Below are 21,322 nucleotides of genomic sequence, written 5' to 3'. Positions count from 1 at the left end.
CACTAGTAGGGATTTCAGCTGCTGAGTCTTCAGCATGAAATGGAAATTTAAAGATTATGGTTTTGTATTGATGTAATTGTGGGCATATTTTTTTTCCTGAAGAACCTTTATTATGGAGAATGATGCCAACAAATATACAAGAAAAAACCCAGCTTGACTCTCAGGACCCAGGTCGAGTTTGCAGGCATGGCAGTTAGAAAAACATCTATTTATTTATAGACTGAGCATATTCATTATGGAAATCAAGAGGCAATAAACACTGCATCTTAAAAATCACTTTCCAGAGCAGAGCCAAACACTTCAAAGCTGTAGCCAAAAGTAAGGAAAAATGTAAGAGAAGCTGGAGTTGTAGTTGAAAGATATACAATGTTTGAAACCTCACAGTTGTTTTTAATTTTTATTTAAAATTTGTTACAAATTCCATTCTTTAAGCAGTAAAATGAACTATCAAACATTCAATCAACTGAGCTTTACAACTTGATTCTGTACACTATGATTATTTATAGCTACTAATTACAGAAATCTATTTGTAGACAAGAGATTCATAAATCTATTTATAGTAACAAATTAAATCAATCTGTTTGGGATGGGAAATTCACAAATAAATTTTTAAACCGTTTTTTACTTCAGAAGTTATCATGATAAATAAGAATACCCAAAACAGATACACAATGTAGTACATCCAAGTTATATCACAATATTAAAATATAATAAAATTTGTTATACTTGAAAAAATTTTCAAAATTAAAACGCTCAATAAAAATCTACGAAAAAATTGTATAAATGAAAGACTATAAACATAAGCTAGCTTTGGAAACCCAAAAATAGTTTCAAACATCTCAAACTTTGTGTGACTGACCCATCCCTAATAAGAACACTCTGATTCTTCCCAAAGAGACCTGCAGTCCATGCTAGAATTCAAGCCACATTTAGAATAGCCACAATAGAATGTGCCTGCCCTTAATATTGCAGCTGTCTTCCAAAAGGATTAGCTAAAAATCTGCAGACCTCTCATGTGTATCACATAGTGGTTGAATCCAACTGTCTTCCATTGCACCACAAAGGAAGCAGGCGGGATGGGTGTTTGAGTGTGTATGAGAGACTCCCCTCCACGAAGTACTTTGTACCCTACGGGCAAGTGCACTCAGCTGAAAGCAAGAAGTTCAAATTTCACTTCTACTTACTGCTGTTTATATTTCTATACTTCACCACTCTTACTCTTCAGCATGGTTTATAAACATTTTAGAGGGCAGTCAATTTGCTTCCCCTGTTGTATGCATAAATTAACTGCAAGGCAGCACAAGGTCATTTCAGGCAGTGCTGAGAACAGAACCGCAGGTCTCTAACAGGGAAGACCCAAGACACATTGTGTTTCAAATTACTATGTCGAATCAGCATACTTGTCTATCTGGTCTATAGCCACTGTTCTAGCCACTACATAACACTCCTCTCCCAGAGCCAGGAACAGAATTCAGGAATCCAAATCTCAATATACTGCAGCTGCCTACCAAACAGCTGTGTAACCCAACTGCTAAATATGTGTAGTGTCCTTCTGGCATGCCTGGTCCACAACAAAAATAATATATTCTTTGTAGTTTGCATAACAGAAGGCTGTCCTGGGGATCTGAAAATCCAAGAATCATACCTTACCAATGACCTATTTATTATTCCAATTTTCTTTTTTTAAAACTAATTATTTACTTACTTTAAAACATACTTAAAACAAGATTTTAAAGTTAAAAACCATTAAAATCTCAATAAAAGTACACAAAGTGTAACCAACCACAGGTGATCTGTATATCTCTCATTTGTCAAACAATTTGACTGCCGGTGTCACACTGTGGAAGATCTGAAAGCTGAGAGGCATGACAATAATAAATATACGGGTATACGGGAGAAGAGAGGGCAACAAATTATACACATAAATCCTTGTGCACACAACCCCTCTCATCCAGCCTGATGATTCAGGTAATAAAGATTGATGGTAGATCCCTTGAACTTTTAACAGATGGAACAAGGGGAAACTTGGAGGTTAGCACTTTTCCTGGAACAGAAGTGTACATAATACAACATAATCATGCCCATAACAGCAGCTAGCTATGGAGTAGAGGCAGGACCACCAAGAGCGGGCTGTGGCTGCGTGAAAATTTTTTTTCGGGCCCCCCAACAATATTTACACCTTGTAAAATATTGCGTCCTCTACTCAGGGCCAACGAAGCCGGGCCCCGGGCTCCCTTCCGGACCGCTGGGCCCCAGTAATTTGTACCAGCTCTTCCCCTCCCCCTCGTCAGCCCTGAGTAGAGGATGCAATTTTAGCTCACTTCATGTAGACATGAAGCTGTTATACTGAAGAAGCCCAGTAGCAGAATGCAAACCCTTTCAAGTAGGGTAACAAACAGCCTTGTAAACATTGTGCATCATAACCAGTTTGCATGGATTCAAATCCCTGATGTCCAGAAGGTTTTCCCATGATCAATTCTTCTTGTAAATCCATAAGCAAATGTCAATGTTGACACTTTTCTGATATTTGCAGTGCTTGCTGTCTCACAAGAACTGGAAAAGAAGCAAGCTTCCGATGGAACAACATAAATTTCTCTGAGATCGAAGTTATTATAAAACTGTGCTATAATTATTACATGAACCAAAATATTAAACAAGATAGTTCACAATAAGCAGAGAATCATAGAAGGTAACCATGTACTAGGCAACTGCCTGCTAGAGTCAGAGACACACAGGGGCGAGCAGAAGTACTTCTTCCCATCTATTTGATTTTCCAGGTCAACCTCTCCCTTTGTGAAACCAAGTGAAAATGGCTTCTACTGACTACATTAAATATACTCAGCGGATCAAAGGCACAGAAAATACGCATTATGATTGGCCCATTTGATCTATCCCAGCAAACGTGTCTTGAACTCAAAATGTACTATGAACAGTACCATTAACAATTAACAGATGCCACAGAGTTAACAAAACAAAAACAAAAACAACTTGTAAAATGCTTTTTTAGACGTTCTAATAAACCACTGCTGATTTTCAAATGCAGGTCACAATTAATCAAGGCTAATTTCTAGCACAAATATCACAGATATACTGCAGAACAGGGGAAGTTTGAATTTAATTATTAGAAGCCAAGATTGGGAGAGTGAGTGGAAAAACACCCACTATGGTATCACATGAATTGGTCTAATATTACTAGTCAGGAGGTGACTTGGTTGGAAAACAGAAAAAAGAACCCAAAGTCAGATTCCTGTGTTGTCTTCAGCATGTCACAGAAAAAAAAGAAAAGAGGAAAAAAGAAAATAGCAAATAAAATGAGTACTCATCACTCTAAGAAAAAGAAAGGCAGCAGCTTTAAAAATTATTTATTGCACTTTGAAATAAGAACAAGAGGTTCATCTTGCAAGCGACCATTTGAAAGTTAAAAAATACTCTTTTCCCCACTGGCATTTTTTCTGCATTGCCCAAACAAAACAAATTGTCTCCACCACAGCATCCACTTGACCTTACCGCTAGCTGCACAGATCAATCATCTAAAACTCTATGGCTATGTCTACACTAAGAGCTAAGGTTGTGATTCCCAACTCACATAGAGCTAGAACACTAAAATTGTGGTATAATTTGGGGTCATTTAAACTAAGAGCTGCAGAGATATGAACCCAGGAGGAAGAACAAAAAAACAGCCATAAAAAAAGAAAGAAAAGAAAAGAAAAACCAAAACCAAAACCCAGCTGGGGAATTTTTTTGTGCAGAATTCAAGCTGCGTCTTTTCTTTTTCTTTTCTTTTTCTTCTTTGCACAGAGCACTTCATCAAGTAGTTGAAGTACCTACAAGAGGGGATGCCATTTTAGATTTGGTTTTGGTGAGCAGTGAGGACCTCGTAGAAGAAATGGTGGTAGGGGACAACCTTGATTCGAGTGATCATGAGCTGATTCAGTTCAAACTAGATGGAAGGAGAAACAAATGTAGATCTGGGATTAGGGTTTTCGACTTCTCGAGGGCTAATTTTAAAGAGTTAAGGAAATTAGTTGGGGAAGTGGATTGGACAGAGGAACTTGTGGATTTAAATGCGGAGGAGGCCTGGAATTACTTTAAGTCGCAACTGCGGAAATTGTCGGAAGCCTGCATCCCAAGAAAGGGGAAAAAAACCATGGGTAGGAGTTGTAGGCCAAGCTGGATGAGCAAGCAACTCAGAGAGGGGATTAGGAAAAAGCAGAAAGCTTACAGGGAGTGGAAGAAAGGCGGGATTAGCAAGGGAAGCTACCTTGGTGAGGTCAGAACATGTAGGGATAAAGTGAGGAAGGCTAAAAGCCGCATTGAACTGGACCTTGCAAAGGGAATCAAAACCAATAGTAAAAGGTTCTACAGCCACATAAATAAGAAGAAAACAAAGAAAGAAGAAGTGGGGCCGCTATACACTGAGGATGGAATGGAGGTTAAGGATAACCTAGGCATGGCCCAATATCTAAATAAGTACTTTGCCTCAGTTTTTAATAAGACTAGTGAGGAGTTTAGCGATGATGGAGGGATGATAAACGGGAATGTGGATATGGAGGTGGATATTACCGCAACTGAGGTAGAGGCCAAACTTGAACAGCTTAATGGGACAAAATCGGAGGGCCCAGACAATCTCCATCTGAGGATATTAAAGGAACTGGCGCGTGAAATTGCGAGCCCGTTAGCGAGAATTTTTAAGCAATCGATAAACTCAGGGGTTGTGCCGTACGACTGGAGAATTGCTAACGTAGTTCCTATTTTTAAGAAAGGGAATAAAAGTGATCCGGGTAATTATAGGCCTGTTAGCTTGACGTCTGTAGTATGTAAGGTCTTGGAAAAAATTTTAAGGGAGAAAGTAGTTAAGGACATAGAGGTCAATGGTAATTGGGACGAATTGCAACACGGATTTACTAAAGGTAGATCGTGTCAAACCAATCTGATCTCCTTCTTTGAGAAGGTGACGGATTACTTAGATAAAGGAAATGCGGTAGATCTAATTTACCTCGATTTCAGTAAGGCGTTTGACACGGTTCCACATGGGGAACTGTTAGTTAAATTGAAAAAGATGGGGATGAATATGAAAGTTGTAAGGTGGATAAGGAACTGGTTAAAGGGGAGACTCCAGCGGGTCATATTGAAGGGTGAACTGTCAGGCTGGAAGGAGGTTACTAGTGGAGTCCCTCAAGGATCGGTTTTGGGACCGATCTTATTTAACCTTTTTATTACTGACCTTGGCACAAAGAGCGGGAATGTGCTAATAAAGTTTGCGGATGACACAAAGCTGGGGGGTATTGCTAACACGGAGAAGGACAGGGATACTATTCAGGAAGATCTGGACCACCTTGTAAACTGGAGTAATAGTAATAGGATGAAATACAATAGTGAAAAGTGCAAGGTCATGCACTTAGGGATTAATAATAAGAATTTTAGATATACGTTGGGGACGCATCAGTTGGAAGTGACAGAGAAGGACCTTGGGGTATTGGTTGATAGCAGGATGACTATGAGCCGTCAATGTGATACGGCTGTTAAAAAAGCAAATGCGATTTTAGGATGCATCAGGCGAGGTATTTCCAGCAAGGATAAGGAGGTGTTAATACCGTTATATAAGGCGCTAGTGAGACCCCATCTGGAATATTGTGCGCAGTTCTGGTGTCCCATGTTCAAGAAGGATGAATTCAAACTGGAACAGGTCCAGAGACGGGCTACTAGGATGATCCGAGGAATGGAAAACCTGCCTTATGAAAGGAGACTCAAAGAGCTTGGCTTGTTTAGCCTGGCCAAAAGAAGGCTGCGGGGGGATATGCTTGCTCTATATAAATATATCAGGGGGGGTAACGTTAGGGAGGGAGAGGAATTATTTAAGTTTAGTATTAATGTAGGCACGAGGAGGAATGGGTACAAACTGGATATTAGGAAGTTAAGACTTGAAATTAGACGAAGGTTTCTAACCATTAGGGGAGTGAAGTTCTGGAACAGCCTTCTGAGGGAAGTAGTGGGGGCAAAAGACTTATCTGGCTTTAAGACTAAGCTTGATAAGTATATGGAGGGGATGTTATGATAGGATAGTTTAATTTGGGCAATCGATCTTGGATTATCACCAGATAAGTCTGCTCAATGGTCTGCGGGGAGATGTTGGATGGGATGGGAACTGAGTTACTGCAGAGAATTCCTTCTTGGGTGCTGGCTGGTGAGTCTTGCCCACATGCTCAGGGTTTAGCTGACCGCCATATTTGGGGTCGGGAAGGAATTTTCCTCCAGGGCGGATTGGCAGGGGCCCTGGAGGTTTTTTGCCTTCCCCTGCAGCGTGGGGCATGGGTCGCTTGCTGGTGGATTCTCTGCAGCTTGAGGTCTTCAAACCAATTTTGAGGATTTCAATAACTCAGTCCTGGGTTAGGGGTTGTTATAAAAGTGGACGGGGTAGGATTCTGTGGCCTGCCTTGTGCAGAAGATCAGACTAGATGATCATATTGGTCCTTTCTGACCTATGAGTCTATGAGCTCAAACTATTGATGTGATGTGGGTCAAAATGGTCTCAGTCTGTCAAGTTATACCCAAGGTAGTGCACGACACCACTAAATCTTTGTGGGACCCAAACTGATAATAGCATTTAAGAAAATACATAATTTTTTTTAATGCGTGTATGCACCAATATGGCTAGAGGATTCCATTCCTGACACTTTATATTCTTTAAAACTTGACTCTTGTAAGTGCTCTAAAATCCAAATGGTTACTCAGACTGCTTTGAAATTTGATGTGCCTCATCATGGAGGTGCAAGGTAGTATTAGGAATCCAAATTTGGGGGTCAACTGACCAAAGGTTTCCCAAGTTGCAGCCCCCCCCCCCCCGAAAAAAACAAACAAACAAAAAAAACCAGTTCTCTTCTGCTGCCCTATACTATTCAACTGAGAGGTACTAATAACTAGATGAATCTCAGACTTCCTGGATGAATGATTGTGATTAACCCTTCAATTATCATCATTTAGGATAAATTAATCATATGCTCTCACCTAAAACAGAAGGAGTTTTGGACTGAGTAACTGGAGGTCGCTACAATTGGTGAGTCATGGTGGGGGATATAATCTAGGTCTTTGGGGAAAAGTTAGACATGAATGCTTCCTGGGAGGAGGGGTGGAGTGGGGAAATAGAGGGAGTGGGTTTGGGGCTGCAGCAAAGAGAGGGGAGCTTTGGGAAGTGGAATAAATGGCGATGGGTGGTAGGAGAAACAGGTGGTACATTTCAGCAACTGTGGGGGTGGCAGAAAAAAGGTATATGTGTATTGGGGCATTGACGAAAAAGGGTAGAGTTAACTATGCAACCTTAACCGTGCATTTCCTGGTTTTCATAAGTTTGAGTTTTCCTCAACTCAACCTACTGCAAGGAGACAATATATCACCAAGCAACCTTAACTCTGCATTAATGTCATTTTTTGCCACTTTATTATTAATTCAGATGTAACATTAAAACATAGACTCATAGACTCATAGACTCTAGGACTGGAAGGGACCTCGAGAGGTCATCGAGTCCAGTCCCCTGCCCTCATGGCAGGACCAAATACTGTCTAGACCATCCCTGATATACATTTATCTAACCTACTCTTAAATATCTCCAGAGATGGAGATTCCACAACTTCCCTAGGCAATCTATTCCAGTGTTTAACTACCCTGACAGTTAGGAACTTTTTCCTAATGTCCAACCTAAATCTCCCTTGCTGCAGTTTAAGCCCATTGCTTCTTGTTCTATCATTGGAGGCTAAGGTGAACAAGTTTTCTCCCTCCTCCTGATGACACCCTTTTAGATACCTGAAAAATGTTCACGAACCTCTTAAAATACATAAATTCAATCATCCAGGAGCTCTGCAGTTTGATGGGATCTCTGGTGCCTAAGTCAGTTGGTTTACTCCTTCCAAGGGAATCACATGCAGCTCCAATAATTTAACTGGGGGGAAAAATCTTGTGTTCTGGCATATATGAAATGGATTAAATGTAGTTCTTGACTGGCAAGCTGCCATATTGCCAAATGCCACCATTAGGATATGCACTAATTAGCATCCTTGCTGGCATGTTCCACAGAAGCCTGATCTACACACAGTTCTCGTATCAGTATAAATATTTCACTAAGGCCCCAAGGGTGTGACTTTTTTGTAAACTGATATAGTTATATTGGTACAAGTCCTAATGTGGATTCAAGTTATATCATTACAAAAAATGCCTTATATTGGTATAGTTATTCCGTTATTCCCCTTCCTTTACCAGAATAAGCTATCCTGGTATAAGCACATTTTTACCAGTATAACTATGTTCACACTAGGAGGCTTGTACTGCTTTAATTATACCAGTATAAGTAAAGCAGTGCAACTTGTGTGTGTGTAAACAAGCCCAGGGAAGCCAACTACTGAATAGGATGGAGAATGACCTACAGTCTCACCCATTTTAGTGCCTATTCTAAACTTTTATGCCAGAGAACTTCTGCATCAGAACACATGGATATAGTTTAATAATTTCACAAAGAACATTAGCACGTCCAAGCTGCAGCCATGTCATGTGTGTTTACTCTTTCAGAGTAGATTGTGAAAAATAGACCATTTTATTATAACCCGTCCACTTAATTTTACAAGCAGAAGAATAAAGGTTTGGTTTAGTGATGTGATGAACAACTGTGACTAGATGGGAGAAGGGCTCAGAAGTTGAATTAGCCATGCTTATTGTGTGCTTACAAAGAGGGACTTCTCAGGTCAGAAGCCAATTCTAGTGGCAGGGATTTACAGTAGCCAATCAGAATGAAGGAATTTACATTATCCACACATGGTTATAGAGATTTTTTTTCACCAGCTGTATAGTGATTATGCAAATCCCTGTGTTAAGATTATGTAATAAGTACCTTCCACCAGTGAGAGTATAAAAAAAAAAATCAGTATTCTGTGGGTATGAGGTCTACACTGCAGCTGGGTGCGAGCCTCTCAGCCCAGGACTTGCACTAGTGGGGCTCAAGCTAGCAGCTAAAATAGCAATGTGGATGCTCTGGTTTAGAACAGAGCTCAGTCTCTGAAGGCCAGAGGTTGGATGGGCTTGAGAGGCTGAGCTTCCGCTCAAATCGGAATATCCACATTGCTATTTTTAGAGTGCTAATTTGAGTCCCATTACTGCAAGTGCATACCTTCCCAGCTGCAGTGTAGACATACCTTGTATGATTAACAAATAACCCGAGAACTGCCATTTATTCACAGTAGAGGGAGTTGTACAGTATCCCTTGTTCTAACTGAGTGAGAATTCCATTTCAGCATATTCACTCAAATCTCGAATGAGTCTAAGTTCTTTCTGAATACACTACTTAAGAATATTTACCGGTCACTTGGATGTTCAGATACCATGGTGATGAATCTGATATAAAAATCTAGATTAGACTAATTAGATAAATAGACACAATTTTGGAGCTCACCATCAATTTTTGACTTTTGTGAAAAATGTGACTCAGTTTTCCTTTTAAGAAAAACTTTCAGTTCCTTCCCCCCCACCAATTTCTGGTCAACTCTACATAGATTAGTAGACAACACCTAATTTATCATTGATGTTAGGATGGCAAAGATTAAGGAAACCCTGATTAAAAGGGGCACTGACAATGTCACAGTATTCTGCCTACTGTTCCTCTCCATTTTTAAATACATAACCAATTGGAAACTTAAAAACATCGTTTTCCTTACCAAATTTTCTACCATATTTACACCGATTTATTATTGAAAGGTTATTCAAACTTATTTTTGTGAAAGGAAAAAATCAAAAATGTTAAACTTCCTCCTATACAAAATTAGTTTTTTAAAAGACACAAGAAAAAAAATTGATTTATCAACCCGGACAAGATTCCTATAAATAAACAAGCAGCTGTACTCTAAATCCACTTACCAATATCAAAGCATTTTCATATTTTTTAAAATATACTGTATTTTATAAACTGATGGATTAGCAATGACATTTATCTGGAGCTGGTGCATCAACAAGAAAACTTCCTGCCATCCCAAGTAGTCTCTGACACAACAAAACTTGTGCAATCACACCCAATCTAAGCAGCATCAATCATTGAGAAGATGCATGAGCCAGTGTGTTAATAATGGAGTACTCTATGCTGCTTACTGACAAGCTTTTGGCTTGGGAAGAGAGCAAAAAAAATTATTTCAGACAGTAAGCCTGCTCAGCTTTCTTAATCTCTGGAAGCTTCAGTCTTCATTCCTCCAAATACTGCAATGTTTCTCAAACTGGGGTCGCCACTTGTGTAGGGAAAGACCCTGGCGGCTGGGCCGGTCTGTTTACCTGCCCCGTCCACAGGTGCGGCCAATCATAGCTCCCACTGGCCATAGTTCACCGCTGCAGGCCAGTGGGAGCTGCTGGAAGTGATGCGGGCCGAGGGACGTACTGGCCGCTGCTTCTAGCAGCTCCCATTGGCCTGGAGCAGCGAACTGCGGCCAGTGGGAGCTGCGATCGGCCGTACCTGTGGATGGGGCAAGTAAACAAACCGGCCTGGCCCACCAGGGACTTTCCCTACACAAGCGGCGATCCCAGTTTGAGAAACACTGAAATACAGGAAATTATTTATTTATTTATGTTATTTATTTATTTTTTTAATCTAGCAAAAATGTTTCTTTAAAGGAAGACTAAGCATGTTGCTTGGAATAACAGAAAAAGCTATCATGTTCAAAGGGTACCAGACTCACAATGATCAATTTCAAGTTCATAATGCTATAATTCTTCATTTCTTTAACAAAATAAACCTTTTCAAATACATCCATGGATGAAATTTGCTTTTTGTCTCCTGATTAAAGAAGCTGGTTTGATAAATTTGTCTTGAAATACATACTTTAATTTTGAACTGACTTCTGAGTAAGATGGGAGTTCCAAACATTTATTTTATTTATTTATATTTAAAATAATAAAGATGCCCACCCAAGCTCCTAGATGCTCTAACGTAATTAATCATTGTGACCCAGGGACCTCTTTATGCTAACTGGCAGAGGGCATAAACGATGCATAAGGGTTACACAGATCCCCATAGTCTGGTATTTACAGCTCACCAGACTATGGGGATCTGTGTAACATAATGTAAGGTCTCTAAGGAAAGCCTGTGTCATACTGTTTATCACAATCATTGTGAGATGTATGTACAGCTGATATCTAAGGAGTTATGTATCTGTACAAAAATTATGTTCTTAAAACAAGTAAAGTGACACCCCCCAGAATCGTTCCACCAGAAACATTTCTCTCTCTGGCTATGTGTAAATTAAGTATTGTAATCTTTGCAATGGAGGTCCATTTACATATTGAGTCAAAAGCTAATAAAGGGAAGACAAATCAGCATGAAAGAAGCACACGGGAAAAAAATAAATTGCAGGCAGGTTATCTTGTTTGCAAACTAAAACTATGATTTGGGGGACTATTTATAGGGGGCAGATGAACCCCCTGTGTTTCCTTCAATCTGGTGGGACAAACCGCAGTCAGGCTTGATCTTACAAGAAGAGGACTCAACCAAATTGGCTGCAAATGCTGGGGAAAGAACATGGGATAAGCTATCTTGTAGGAGACAGGGGAATGCCTTGTTAGTTAAGTTTAGTCTCTAGAAAGCATTTATGATGTTGTTTAATACGTAACCATTTGTTCCCATCTCTCATATTGGTTTTTATTTGAATCTCTATTCTTTCTTAAATAAATTTCCTTTTGTTTTATAATTAATACCCTACTTGAATCACAGGATGACTGTCAAATAATTGCAACTGAATTGCAGACAAGTCATAGAAATTGCAGATAAGTAATAATGGACCTTTATTAATTGTGGTAATTTGGAAAAGCAAGAGAAGACCTATTTCTTTAAGAAAAAATTGCTGGAATGATATAAACACTCAAGTATTATGCCTGCTCATTTTTTTTAATACTCAGACATTTCACTGCAACTATATTACAGTTATTAATGAGTGGGGATGACCACAGGAGTTCTGCTGCTGTCAGCTTGTATAAATGGGGTTCTACTGTACTAATGGGGAAAAAGTGTGGTTGCAAACCTCAAAATGTATGCAAAATTGTGGACTGTGCAAAGTAATTAAAATAAAAATTGTGGTGGAAGCTTAATATTGTGGGATCCACAGTATCACATATTAAGTGGGGCTTTATTTATAATTTAACTCAAGTGCTGTATGTAATACAGGGATAGTGCTGTAAGCTGCTCCTTTGGAAACAGAGGATCTGGGATTTCTGTGGGCATCCAGTAAACAGGAGCTGGATAGCACAGGGGGATACATTGAAAGGACTTGGGAGCTTGGGTGCATTTATTGTCAACTTGCAAGGCAAGGACAGGGCTGGCAGGGTTAGGGAGCTTACAGCTAGCTAGTATGAGCAGGACTTCCTTGTGCTGGAGGAAAGGTGTAACAAGGTGAGGCTCAACCTGCATGCCCCAAGAAGTGTGAAAATCATACAATATGTACAATTAAATTAAACCTCAGCCGCACTGAAATAAGTTCCACAGGAACCTGACCAGCCATTCACCTGCAGCACTTCATCATCTAGGAAGCACATCCTCAGCCTTCTCCAAGACCTTATCAGACAGGTGTCTTCTGCAGAGTGCCTGGAAAATTACCAGATTTTTGGCTATTTCAGACCAACGGGTGGGTTCAAGAATCTTGGACCCCACAGAGAATACCCTGCCAACCTGTGTTATAATAAGGGGACTCCAGTTTGGGTGCCCCTGCTGATCCTGGGATGCTGAACAATTATTCAAGTCGGGGTGCAACATCATGCTCTGACTGTTCCTAGCCTCTGTTTGTCAGAAGCTAGGAGTGGACAACAGGTGATGGATCACTCCATGATTGCCTGTTCTATTCATTCCCTCTGAAGCTCATGGCATTGACCATTGTTGGAAGATAGGATACCGGGCTAGATGGACCTTTGGTCTGACCCAGTATGGCTGTTCTTATGTTCACTTTCCGTTGGGAAGCTGGTACCAAATGAAGCCTATTTTTAAATCAGTCTTTTCATCCATTCTACCTCACAATAAGATAGATATTTTAGCCAAGACTTGCTAGCCTGGGAGAGGCACTCATTACAGAGGGAATGTCCACTGAAAACATTTTTCTTTCATGTCACTGCTCCTCTTTTATCTCCTCTCTTTCTGTTTCCTGTCCCTTCTCCCCAAGTCAGGAGATGCCACTCATGTGGATAAGAATGCATAGTCCAACCCGTGCCAATCATGACCATGCATTACATTTAACTGGTAGCCCTACATTACAAAATTGGCATTGACTGGAACCCTTGCTGGCAATCTTAACAGAGGCTCTTGATTGAGTGAGCAAGAAAAATAAATAAGTTTTAATCCCTTAAGAGCATCACTCCAGAACAAATTTGAGGACATTAAGAAAGCTGTACTGCTAATATCCTCTAATTGTTGTTGGGTTGTTTTTTTTTTTAGCTAAATGGCATGGCTCGGACAATGCCAGCCAGTCCTGCTCTCCACTCGCATCTGACGCTTACTGTGTTTCTGGATTTTGAGGTTCTTTGAGCAAGTGGGGTAGCAAACCTCATTCCCTTTATGAAAAAGGCAAGTTGAAATATTTACATTTCCTTATTCCTGTCATGCTTTCAATCACATGAACAGATTATTAAAAAAAAGTAACATTGTTAAAAAAAATTACTTAGAACGAAAACTAGACTTCTATGGGGTGCTCCATGTGGTCCCCAAACAACAGGGGTTGGAGTCTCCAAATTCTGAATTTCCTCTCTGATAACTCTATATAACTGTTTTGATCCTCCTCCTATAACACACTGGATGGACAACAAGAAGACATGTCTCAACTGCCCACACTTCGAACTGACACTCATGGACAAAATTAAGATTAACTATAACTTACTTTCTCCCTGACAGGCTTTGCTCTAAGGATCTGGAAAAAAAAGCCGATGTTGATGAAGGGCTGTATGAATATGAAGTGGCACAAAATCTCATCACAATTCAAATAATAGCAGTTCATATATCCCTATTTTTCCTGGGTAATAGATTCCAGAATAACTGAAGGTGTCTGATCATAAACCCACCTTAGCTACTGGTATTTTCAAATGATGTGCTTTGCAAAACCTCCATGTCAAAACATGAATTCCACGGAAAACCAGCTGAGAATCAGAAATCAAATACTGGGAAACTTCCACAGTAGAAATGCCTCTATTGATAATATTTAAATGTCTGGCCTCCCTTTTCTTCAATTCAAAACATATTCATTTTCCTAACTGGTATTTAGGTGGGGAGGGGAGAGAATCTGAATCTGAGAAACAAACCAGGTTGTTCCACATCTACCACTATCAGACACATAGACGAAACTGCTGGTGAGACTACCTAATCCCCATAAAGTTAAATGCCATTGATCCTGCGACCCATTCAGGTTGCTCTCAGGAATGTGGCCAGCCAGGAAAGCCCCCAGTATCATCAGCAGTGGGCTTGTTCCAAACCTCAATGTTTTTAGAACTCTGTTAAACACATTTTTTTTAAAAATCACAGACCCAGATATGCTGCTAAGTCCCTTAACCTACTCGTTAAGGGTCTTCCCACAAAATCCTGCTGTTGGAGCTATACAGGATAGTTGTGTTCTCAGTTAATTATGGCAGACAAACTGCTTATAGCCAAAAAAAATGAAAATGTACAGACTTCCTTCCCATCTATAACCTACTGTCTTGAAAGAAACCCTGAGGCCCTTCATGTATTTGAACATGAATTACATGAACAACAACATAGGTACAAGAAATCTCACAACACTCCCATGAGGAAGATATGGCCTTAATACAGATTGGGGGCGGTGAAGGGGGGAAGCAAATCACAACTGAAAAAAGAACAGATAAGGCCATCAATATTTTGGCCATGAGAAATGCCGCAATGTCACTGTATAACGCAATGGTGCATCTCACATGGAATGCTATATTCAACTTTGGTCACTTAAGCCACCATTTTTTAAAAAGCATGTGTGCTAAAGTTGGAGATTTGAGAGCACATGTTCCAATGAATGCACATAAACGCAGCTTGTGCACTTTTAGCAGCTGTTTCAGTGCGAGTCAGACACATGCAAAAGTATGTGCCCACTTTAGAAAATACAGGCCTCATTCTGTAAACTGACATCTGAGAGCTGAAACAGCTATGGTTCAGAAATGGGAAACAAAATATATTAGAGGCAGCATGGGGCTTTCATCTGATGAAAGTCTGAATTGACTCACAGGACTCAATTATCTGACACCCTTTGTACACTGGAGTAAATCCACAGATTTCAGAGAACTTACTGAGGTTTACATTGGCGTACTGAAAGGGAAAACAGAATTGGGCCTGCACTTTTTAATATGGCAAGGGAAAAACAAGAGGAGAGAAGAGAAAATAGAGATGTGTAGAAAATATAATTGTACAGAGAGGGCTAATTGGATGTTCCCATCTATCTCAATCTATAAAACAAAAACAGAAGGGTACTTGACTAAATTAGGAGATAACATTTAAAATAGATAAAAGGAAATGACTTTTTATATGATATATAATTAATATCATAGAATCATAGAATATCAGGGGTGGAAGGGACCTCAGGAGGTCATCTAGTCCAACTCCCTGCTCAAAGCAGGACCAATCCCCAACTAAATCATCCCAGCCAGGGCTTTGTCAAGCCAGGCCTTAAAAGCCTCTAAGGAAGGAGATTCCACCTCCCTAGGTAACCCATTCCAGTGCTTCACCACCCTCCTAGTGAAAAAGTTTTTCCTAATATCAAACCTAAACCTCCCCTACTGCAACTTGAGACCATTACTCCTTTTTCTGCATCTGTCACCACTGAGAACAGTTTAGATCCATCCTCCCTGGAACCTCCTTTCAGGTAGTTGAAAGCAGCTATCAAATCCTCCCTCATTCTTCTCTTCTGCAGACTAAACATTCCCTCAGTTCTAGTTCCCTCAGCCTCTCCTCATAAGTCATGTGTTCCAGCCCCCTAATCATTTTTGTTGCCCTCTACTGGACTCTCTCCAATTTTTCCACATCCTTCTTGTAGTGTGGGGCCCAAAACTGGACCCAGTACTCCAGATGAGGCCTCACCAATGTCAAATAGTGGGGAATGATCACGTCCCGCAATCTGCTGGCAGTGGCCCTACTTTTACAGCCCAAAATACCATTAGCCTTCTTGGCAAAAAGGGCACACTCTTGACTCTCATCCAGCTTCTTGTCCTCTGTAACCCCTAGGTTCTTTTCTGCAGAACTGCTGCCTAGCCATTCGGTCCTTAGCCTGTAGCAGTGCATGGGATTCTTCCGTCCTAAGTGCAGGACTCTGCACTTGTCCTTGCTGAACCTCATCAGATTTCTTTTGGCCCAATCCTCTAATTTGTCTAGGTCCCTCTGTATCGTATCCCTATCCTCCAGCATATCTACCACTCCTCCCAGTTTAGTGTCGTGGGATGTAATTACAATGAACACCTTAGTAAGATACCAAAAAAGTAGAGATTTTTCTATAAATAAGAATAGCCTCTGTAGTTATATTACCTGGGAAAACAGTTTTCATGCTTCAGGGTATACAAACCACCAGCTGGGGTCAGGACGTAATTCTCCCACAGTTATACAGAACTGCACAATTAGGAGCAATACATAGATGCCAACTGTCCCTGATCTGGAGAGAGAATCCCTATTTTTAGCAAAGTTTTAAAATTCTCCATTGTGTCTTAGCAACAAATTCACCATCTGCTCCAATACATTTCAATGGAGACTACAGTTGTATTCCTATTTTTCTCTCTAAATGTCCCTATCTATAGCCTTCAGATGTTAGCATCAGTGTGCTTTATGGGATTTTTACATCCTCTGGCCAATCTGACATTGACCACTGACGGAGCTAGGATATTGAACTAGAGGAACAATTACTACATATCCATGTCTATTCCCCACCAAAATTATACAGAGCTTGGTATAATCAAGAAAAAAATACTTTGAACTCTCTAAGACATGTAATTTTTAATTAGCATTTGTTGTCAATTGAAATGTTTTGTGATACTGAGTTTGTATTGGCTCCCTCTGGTGGCTAAATACATGAAACCTAGGGGGGTTTAAACAAACATTTCAGTATGTGTGGAATTGTACACATTGATCCCGGTACATCAAGGATTGCATCTCTCTTTCATTTTCATGTAGAAAAGTATGAATAAATCTTTGGGGATCAGAATTAAAAATGATCAGTTCTAGCCTTACTGCAGTTATGCTAAAGGGCAACAAAAAGTCCTGTGGCACCTTATAGACTAACAGACATATTGGAGCATAAACTGTTGCGGGTGAATACCCACTTCATCAGATGCATGTAGTGGAAATTTCAAGAGGGAGGTATAAATATGCAGGCAAGAATCATTCTAGAGATAACGAGGTTAGTTCAATTAGGGAAGATGGGGCCCTCTTCTAGCAGTTGAGGTGTGAACAACATGGGAGGAGAAACTGCTTTTGTAGTTGGCAAGCCATTCAGTCTTTGTTTAATCCTGAGCTGATGGTGTCAAATTTGCAAATGAACTGAAGTTCAGCAGTTTCTCTTTGAAGTCTGGTCCTGAAGTTTTTTTGCTGCAGGATGGCTACTTTAAATCTGCTATCGTGTGTCCAGGGAGGTTGAAGTGTTCTCCTACAGGTTTTTGTATATTGCCATTCCTAATATCTGACTTGTGTCCATTTATCCTTTTACGTAGGGACTTTCCAGTTTGTCCGATGTACATAGCAGAGGGGCATTGCTGGCACATGATGGTGTATATTACATTGGTGGATATGTAGGTAAATGAACCGGTGATGTTGTGGCTGATCTGGTTACATCCTGTGATGGTGTTGCTGGTGTAAATATGTGGGCAGAGTTGGCATCAAGGTTTGTTGCATGGATTGGTTCCTGAGTTAGAGTTACACTAATGTAGCTAATCCAAAGAGTTTGCAAATCACATGACAAATGGGAAATCATGAGATTTTATATATTTGTATATATAGATAAAAAAAGATAGGCGGAGACTCTATTCAGATTAGAGACATCTTCTCTGAGCCTGGTCTATACTACCTACTTATGTTATAGGGACTGAGCTCTTGGTGTAGAGAGCAGTATGTTGGCGGGAGGGCTTCTCCCATCAACATAGCTACCGGATCTCAGGGAGGTGGAGTACCTACATCAACGGTATAGGTAGTGTCTTCACTCAGTGCTACAGTTGCAGCGGTGCACCTGCACCACTGCAGTGCTCTGAGTGTAGACAACACACTGAGGTCCTTTTTTCAGAAAAGGAACAAACCATAATAAATTGTATTTTTAGTTTTATTTTCCCCTTCTCTGGGAAATGCCTTCCAATGAAACCCCACTACACACCAAACACCTCCTACCCTCCAACCCATAGCTGACTGCACACTGTTTGGAACAGAAACTGTTTCTTCTAGACTCTCAAACCCATCATTCTCTCTTACAGTATTCTAGTTCCTGCCATTTCTATTACCTCCCTTCATAAGCATTAATTCATACAATACTTTAGTCAAATATTAAAAAAAATAATGAACATGTTAGAATAAAATGCAAATGTGCTTTGATTGTGTCCATGACTGTTTCATAATTAGTTTTATGTGAACATTTCTATGAATATTTAAAAAATATTTTTAGAACAAGAATGTACTTGGAAAATGAGTCTCTAATATTTCTGTGAATGAGTAGTCATGGAAAGCTTCATAGTGGAGCTGGTTGCATGGCGATCTTGAAATCTCAGATTTCTCTCCTCTTAATTATAAAAGAATCACTCATCCTACCAGGGAGCAGACATAATGCCATGTAACTTGGGTGATCATTCACACACTATAAATAAGGATTAGCAAATAATCAAAGACATAACTGAACCAAATAGTCTGAACACATCAAAGTATGGTGAAATAAAGTATTCGTCAAGTAATGCTGAATAATGAACAACTTTATTAAAAAAAAATCAAATGGTTAATTTATGAACATAAAAAGGTAATTTTTTTTCAAATTAATAATAGTTCTCCCAGCTCTAATCCCCATTATTATTATTCTGACTAAGATATTTGGAAAGAGTGATGTGAATGTTTCACTCAAACAGCAGTACTATTTGAAATCCTCCTTGATTACAGTTTGACATGAGTTTGTGAAAAAGGTGGTTCATGAAATCTTTCTTATCCTGTCCAAAATGCCCATGGGGGAAGGGATAGCTCAGTGGTTTGAGCATTGGCCTGCTAAACCCAGGGTTGTGAGTTCAATCCCTGAGGGGGCCATTTGGGGATTGGCCCTGCTTTGAGCAGGGGGTTGGACTAGATGATCTCCTGAGGTCCCTTCCAACACTAATACTCTATGAACTGAATCTTTTTGCAAACATGTTTACTCTCTCTTGATATCAAATGATGGAGACCATTAGCTGTGTATTTTAAATTCAAAATGCTATGGGACCTTTGGCACTTCCTATTATCTGACTGCTCCCAGGTGGAAAGAGGACAAACAATGACTGTGGAAAGCTGAAAAGCAAAGTAGTATAACGAACTGGCTAGTGTGCTAAATGTGTATCGTTATTGCCTGCAGGAAATCAGATCTACTCAACTGCGCATCAGAGACCTTATTTCTAAACGTAAGGGTACATACCCAACTTGGCCTTAATGAATGGCAGAGGAACTGCAGCAGGGCGGGCGAGTCATTCAGTGCATATCCAGGGTCTGGAATGGGTTTGCATAGCCCACGCTGCTCTGGCTTCATTGTTATTAGTACTCAAGCTACCTACATCAAAGCTAGCTCACATGTGTCTACATATGCTCCAATCACACCCTATATGGCATCAATTGCACCGCACACATACTTTGTGAGCCAATGAAGCTTTTCATTTAGCTTAATTTGTAAGATCTTGTGCTCTAGCAGAAGGAAGAAGTGGATTCTATCCTCAATACTGTGACATTCCTGTTTGCCATGGTGTGCAGCAGAATGCCCTAGGGCAGTGATAGCATCCATTGGCATGCATGCTGCTTCTGTGGACTGTGGCAGCATTTATACACGCATGCCCAGACATATAGTGCATTTTCCCCCACATTTGTAACATCACTGCTTTTTACTCTTTTTCAAACTGACTAGCCCCTGTGTATTCATCCAAGGAGTGGGGACGCTTGACCTAGCAATTCTAAGATAGAACATGGAAAGGCCCAACCGACTACAGTGAAATCACTGAATTATTTTTTGGAATTAGAAGTCTCACGTTATTTTTGTGACGAAGTGTGTAATAAGTGTTATGTATTACAATGTACTGAGTCAATACTCATCATGAAATTCAAGAATAAAACAAAGTATTCGAATTCTGCAAGGTGAATTCTATGCAATCTTCCTCTCCACCAGCCCTACACTTTCTGTGTGCCACATAGTTATTAAGTGTTTGCTACTCTGAAAGTCTCCAACACAGGGAGAAAGTAACATTCTTACTAAAGGCTGCAATGAGGTGAATGGGAAATGGTATGGAGCTTTTCTTTCTCACCCTTCCTGACTTAAAAACAAAATTTAAAATAGCTCTGACACTTGTCAGAGAGATTGTGGAGGAAGAGATGCCTTTTTCAGTATCTCATAGCAGTGTCCAAATGTGGTCAAATTTTGGATCCTCATTTCAATGTCTGTAATCATGGGGTCTAGGATCTTGTCTGACCCTGCAACCTTCACTCAAACTTCTAAGACTTCCCATGATATAAAACTATCAATTGAAAACCCTGTTCTTATTGTTCATCTCTTTGGAGCAGTGAGATGCTCCATACCTGTCTACATGATACAGGAAAAACACACAGATACAGTTCTATGTGGAATTCTCTATAGTAAAACAATATTTATCAGTGCCTGTTAAAGGAGCAACTTCCAGTTATGAAAAACAATGGGGAAAAATTACCATTAATACTAAAAAAAGGTCTTCAAATGTAACCTGTACAAGATATCTGTGAAATTTTAATTCCATTATTAAGCTTATTCAGGAGAAAACCAATCTGAAAAATGGGTGCTACGTTTCTTAGAGGAATCATTCTTAAATTAATTTTAGTCCATAAATTAACCAATTTACTCAAATTCTCAGAAAATTCATTCTGTACTCAAATTGTAAATGTGGTAATTTTCAGTAAGATACGCTGTATTTTTCGTACATAACTAAGGCCTGGTCTACACTACAGAGTTAGATTGATGCAAGGCAGCTTATGTTGACATAACTAAGCAAGTGTCTACATTAAAATTTCGCTCCTGTTTACAGAACTGCTCTGCTATGTCAACTTAATAACTGCACCTCCATGAGAGGCGTAGACATTGCGTTGTGTAGACACTGCATTGTTTACATCAAT

At 39.9% G+C, this 21,322-nt stretch overlaps 1 protein-coding gene across 1 annotated transcript in view; it reads right to left on the bottom strand.

Moving 5' to 3' along the window:
• The window catches only part of FARS2 (phenylalanyl-tRNA synthetase 2, mitochondrial), a 366,541-nt gene that overhangs the window by 265,360 nt on the left and 79,859 nt on the right, over positions 1-21,322 (bottom strand). The gene's annotated exons all lie outside the window — the stretch shown is intronic.

Source organism: Gopherus evgoodei, chromosome 2 (genome assembly GCF_007399415.2).
Source record: "Gopherus evgoodei ecotype Sinaloan lineage chromosome 2, rGopEvg1_v1.p, whole genome shotgun sequence".
NCBI classification, from domain to species: domain Eukaryota; kingdom Metazoa; phylum Chordata; order Testudines; family Testudinidae; genus Gopherus; species Gopherus evgoodei.
The sequence above is the reverse complement of the archived record's forward strand: the minus strand, read 5'-3'. Positions and strand labels throughout refer to the sequence as shown.